Here is a 6,000-nt window from a genome sequence, read left to right as displayed (position 1 = left end):
ACCCTCAGATCTAATCCTTAAAGCAGTTTAAGGGTTGGGTTTGAGGGTTCTAATATTTGCCCCTGTTTTTCAACCCTTAAAAGTGTCAAAAAGTGACACTTCTCAACCCTTAAAACTTCTTTAAGGATTTGAGGGTTTGAGGGTTCTACTAGTAATACTCTAAGCCCCCAAATGCGAGGCTTGTTGAGTGGATAACTATCTAGCCCCACTTGACACTTGTTTACAAATTATTACTCGGACCCGTTCTGAAGTTGGAACGCATGGTAGAACTAGTATAGAGGTATCTAGCTTACATGAATTATAGTTTGTGTTTGTTGCACCACCAACCGGACCTGTTATTTACTTTCATGCACTTGAACTACTTGTGTTTTTTTTCAGAAAAAAACTTTCAATCTATTCATCATTAATCATGATAGGACAACGAACACTAGAAATAATAAAAATTACATCTAGATCTGTAGACCATCTAGCGACGACTAGAAGCACTGAAGCGAGCCGAAGGCACACCGCTGTCATCGCTCTTCCCTCGCCGGAGCCGGGCAAACCTTGGTTTAGTAGAGTCAGAAAGTCGTTGTGCTAAGGCCCCATAGTACCAATACAGCAGAACAACAACCGCCGTAGATGACGAGTGTAAATCAAAAGGATCCAACCTGAAGACGCACGAACAAAGACGAACAACGAACAGGTCCGAGCAAATCCACCAAAGACAGATCCGCCGGAGACACACCTCCACACACCCACCAATGATGCTAGTCGCATCACCGAAAGAGGGGCTAGGCGAGGAGACCTTTATTCCATCTTTAGGGAGCTGCCGTCGTCTCGCCTTCCTGAGCAGGACACAAACCCTAACAAAACTCGAAAAAAGATCTAAAAACACCGGCAATGGGTGAGATCCACTCCGCCTCCATGGCCCTAAAGCCACCGGAGACGCGATGGACCGGTGCCGGCGCCGGCAGGAGGCAGAGTACCCTAACTTTTTGGAGGCGGCGGCTGGCTAGGTCAAGAGGTAAGTTGGACTAGGAAGATATACTACTTGAACTACTTGTGTTGACGTGGTAAAGCGGACCGAAAACCTAATTTTGAGAGTACAACACACACATATAACAAAGTGAAACAAACATAAACATACAAAACCAAATGATGTGCACGTCCACTAAATAGATTATACTTGTGGTAGCTGGTAGCTGCCATGCTACCAACACACTAGCAAATTTAACTTTCATGTTACCAGAAGAGGGCATAATGTTCTGAATACTAGCTTAGTTTACGAGTAGGGCGTTTCGGTGCCCAGGCTCATCTGCACCCGGATAGAAAAAAAATCAAAAAATTCCAATTTTTTTGTGTGATATACTATTTGAAGCGTGAGACCCGCTCCAAATTTCAAATCATTTGGACATCTGAGAAGCTCTCAGCAAAGAAGACAAATCAGGTCAAAACAGTACATGAACAGTAAACATTTTTACAGACCCTCAATTTGTTTTTTTTGCTGAGAGCTCCTCAAATGTCCAAATGATTTGAAAATCAGAGCGGAACTCACGAATCAAATTGTCTGCCACAATTTTTTTTGAATTTTTTAGTATTTGTTTTATATATTTTTTGTCAGCGTGGGTGTAGATGAGCTCGGGTGCAGGGATGGATTTTCGCTTAGTTTACTATTTACAAAAGAAATTATGAGATACTAATTGTGAAACTTGACTTTCCTAACTCAATTTTATGGACTTAAAAGAAATTACGTACTTAAAGAAATTTTGGATTTTTTTACATTATTTGTTGATATTGTATATTACATTGTTTGTAGTTTATATCTTTTAGAAATTTTGTACTCCCTCCGATCCAAATTACTTGTCACAGTTTTAGTAATATGGATCAGAGGGAGTAACTCGATTTATGGACTTAAAGTATTCTATTCTTATCTATCATGCATCTTTTTATTTGTGTTGTGTTCATTCCCGCGCTCAACCAGTCTACATCTTTGGACTAGTAAATATCTCTTGAATTAGGCATATGTTTTCACACTGAGCTTACCATTTAAGAGGTACATATCCACGTCACCTAATATTAAAGATGACAATGTTCGTTAGCAACGGCGGTCCTTTCAACCCCCAAGTGTTTGGGATTAATATCAATATCAAGCTTAGCATAGTGGATAATTATATAACCCCACTTGACACTTCTTCAAAAATTAGTCAGACTTGTTTAACAGATTTATTAACACATGATAAAATTAATCATAATAAGTGAAGTATAGTAGAACACACACATATAATAAATGGAAAACAAACATAAACATACAAAGCAAAAAGTGTGTGTACTTCAACTGAATAACATCATACAAACCCTAAAAAACAACATAATACAAGACTCGCGATAGCTACCGTGCTACAAACACACCAGCAAATTTGACTTACATGATATTGGGAAGGACATCATGTTCTAAATAGTAGCTTACTTACTATTCACATAAGAAATTTTGAGATACTTATGATGGTCAAATTTGACTTTCTTAACTTGGTTAGTGGACTTAAATTATGTTTGTAACTTCGTGACACTGTAGATAGATGTACATTATGTTGATGTAGTGTATATATTTTAGCACTTTTTTGTATATATAACACTTCGCTAGTCTAACAATGTATTGATAGCACGGTCACGAAAATAAAAGGAGAAGGTGGAGGCGGTGGCGGGAGCCGGAGAATGACGAGGCGGCAGTAGCGGCAATTGCAAGTTAGGGTATAGCGTAGCAAAGTGAAGATTGATCTCAAGACATGTGAATGGAGATCTAACGGCTCAGGGGAAAACAAATCAAGTTCCGCTGCCTAGGCCAAATACACACATCAAACTCGTAATTCCTAAAGCATTGGTGTATTATTATACAACGGTATTAAGCTTACAAGTGTATCTTACCGGCCACCAGCGATTCTCGGCCGGAAACGTAATGGAGGAAACCGGTGTAAACATTACATGCCCAAAACGGCGACCCAACCGAAGCATCCGGAAGAAACCCAACCGTCTATTTTTTGCCAAGCAATGTTTTAGGGGGTATTTCGAAGGAAACGTTTGGCATAACTCTCCTTGAATTTTAGACTCAATAACATTATGAATATCCATTCTTGCACAAGATAAATAAGCAGATTTTGACATCGTTTTCAAAAGAAAGGTTTTAAAAAGATTCGGAAGTTACACATCAAAATCTCAGCACAGTCAGCCAAATTTAAGGTAGGGCCACTTGCGCCGCCACATCGCAGTATAAAGCAAGCTAAGCTCACCTCCACAAAAAACATCATCCATTACTCGATCATCAATTTCATCATACTTTTGAGAATACAGTTCTTGCAAAACACACACACACATACACACGGCGATCAAGATCATGGCGGCTGCCAGAGAAAGACGTCTACCGCAGCTTCACCTCACGCTCGACGCTCCCACGTGGGCCTTCCGGTGCCCGGCCCCGGCGCCAGTCACCGCGGCGACGCCGTCCACCTCGGCGGCTCGGCCGGACGGCGAGTTCCGCCTGAGCGACTTCGACAGGCTCTCCGTCCTTGGGCGCGGGAACGGCGGGACCGTCCACAAGGTCTCGCACCGCCGCACGTCGGCGCTGTACGCGCTCAAGATCATTCACCGCGGCCATCCCGGCGCCGACGAGGAGGTAGATGTTGTGCGGCGCGTCGACTCCCCATACATCGTCCGGTGCCACTCGGTACTCCCGACGGCTTCCGGCGACTCCGCCTTACTCCTCGAGCTGATGGACGGCGGTTCGCTCGACTCGCTCGTCCGCGGCGGCCAGGGAGGCTTCCCGGAGGAGGCGCTGGCGGAGGTGGCGGCGCAGGCGCTGTCCGGCCTGGCCTACCTCCGCGCCCGCCGCGTCGTCCACCGCGACATCAAGCCTGCGAACCTTCTGGTCAACAGGGCCGGGCAGGTCAAGATCGCCGACTTCGGCATAGCCGAGGTCGTCTCCCGCGCCGGCAAGTACCGCGCGGCCTACGAGGGCACCGCCGCGTACATGAGCCCCGAGCGCTTCGACACGGAGCGGTCGTTGCACGGCGACGGCGACGAGGAGGGCCCCGTCGACCCCTACGCCGCCGACGTGTGGGGGCTGGGGGTGACCGTCCTGGAGCTTCTGATGGGGCGCTACCCGCTGCTCCCCGCCGGGCAGGAGCTGACCTGGGCGGCGCTCATGTGCGCCGTCTGCTTCCGCGAGCTGCCGGCACTTGCCGACGGTGCAGCGTCGCCGGGGCTCCGGGGTTTCGTGGCCGCTTGCCTGCAGAAGGACCACCGGAAGCGGGCGTCCGTCGGGGAGCTGCTCGTGCACCCGTTCGTCGCCGGGAGAGACGTAGCGGCGTCAAGACGGGCGCTACGCGAGGCGATCGAGCAGCGGTGTCGATAAGCAATTAAGCACGCGCGTGTAAATGTTGAACCGTCACATTCTCGAATCGTAAATACCTAAGCTAGGCATTTGCACATAATACAGATAGTGGACCATACTTTGAACTTGTAAGGGTATCACTATGTGAGAGCATCTTTAGCAGATTTCTTATATCACGGTACCGTAAAAGCATTATAAGAAAAATTCTTAAACCTGTTTTACGGTACCATCCGGACATCAGCGGAATAGATCGCGTAAATGTTTACTGTAAAACCGAATATCCCTGTGGTCATCTTCTTCTTCCTTTCACGCGTTTGGCCGGCAAAATCTAGGCAGGCACGGGGTGGCCGGGGAGGGAGTGCGGTGCGGATACAACGGGAGCACCGGGGAGGCCAGGGCCGTCGAGGTAAGGTGTGACGCGGTCATGCCTTGGTGGCCGTGGCAACATGCGATGGAAGAGGGAGCCCGCCACGGGGAAGGAGGAGGCAACGGGGTTGGATGTCGGCGTCGGCCAGCGACGGTCGCAGGAGGAGAGGCGGGCGCTCCTGTCCGAATCGGGCTTGTCCGGCGAAATTTTTTCCGAAGGCAGTGGGGTTGGAGTGCAGCGTCGGCCGGTGGCGGTTGGACCTGACCCCCCCCCCCCCCCATCAATCGTCTTTTATTTAAAGGGAACTAGAAAATTTTCCACGAATTCTGAACATATGAGATATTGGATGCTCGTTTTAAGGTTTTCCTCAAAAAAGGAAAAATATACGGGCGAGCCAATTTTGAGGGATGTATCGGGTCAGTTTTTCGCTCAAAATCATAAAACAACGATTATTTCAGTTTTGGCTCTTTTAAGTGATCTGCTAGAGATGCTGTAATGGGTCCATTATTTGCTCATTCTGAATCAAACGAATTACAACACGCCACCAAAGTCAAAATTATACGCAGCTACTCAATAACACGTTTGAACTTAAATTTGCATATAATTTATAAATTAGGGATTTAATTTTCAAAGCGGACACCATATGTCTCCTGCGGGTTATCGCAACACAAGTGTCATTGTCATCACCCATCCATGATGATGAACATCCAGAGGTCCCTAAAGTTGTAGACCACATAACTCGTCATTGAGATTGTGCTCCAAAAGGATGCCTTTGAGAAGGGGTAACGGGAAACAACGCCATAGGCATCACCATCATCTGACCCAATAAGACATTGGTCTAGGGTTTCACCCGAAGCATGGACTGCACAAACAGGAGATAGAGGTGGCACCACAAACGACCCCTGAGATGACATATAATGATGCCCTTGAGAGTAACCGTCGCTGGTTTTGACCGACTCTCCTCGAATATGCACAAATGGTCGAGTCCCATCGTTAACCAATAGCCATTGTCACCCATTCAAAGACCCACACCATGTGGATAAACATATCCAACGAAGCCACAAAATAGTGCCCAAGCTTGGTTGTTGCATCGATCGGACGCGCCGCAAAGTTTAGCTCTGGTACCACTACGACCGCACATGGTTGTTATTGGACACTCCATCCTGTCGCTAACAAGACAAAGCACCACACAACCAAAACCCCTCCACTAAACATGATGCTAAACTTCCTCCACCGATGAGCCAATGCACCACCACATCCGAGTTCA

Source organism: Triticum aestivum, chromosome 4B (genome assembly GCF_018294505.1).
Source record: "Triticum aestivum cultivar Chinese Spring chromosome 4B, IWGSC CS RefSeq v2.1, whole genome shotgun sequence".
NCBI classification, from domain to species: domain Eukaryota; kingdom Viridiplantae; phylum Streptophyta; class Magnoliopsida; order Poales; family Poaceae; genus Triticum; species Triticum aestivum.
This window is presented reverse-complemented; position numbering follows the sequence as displayed.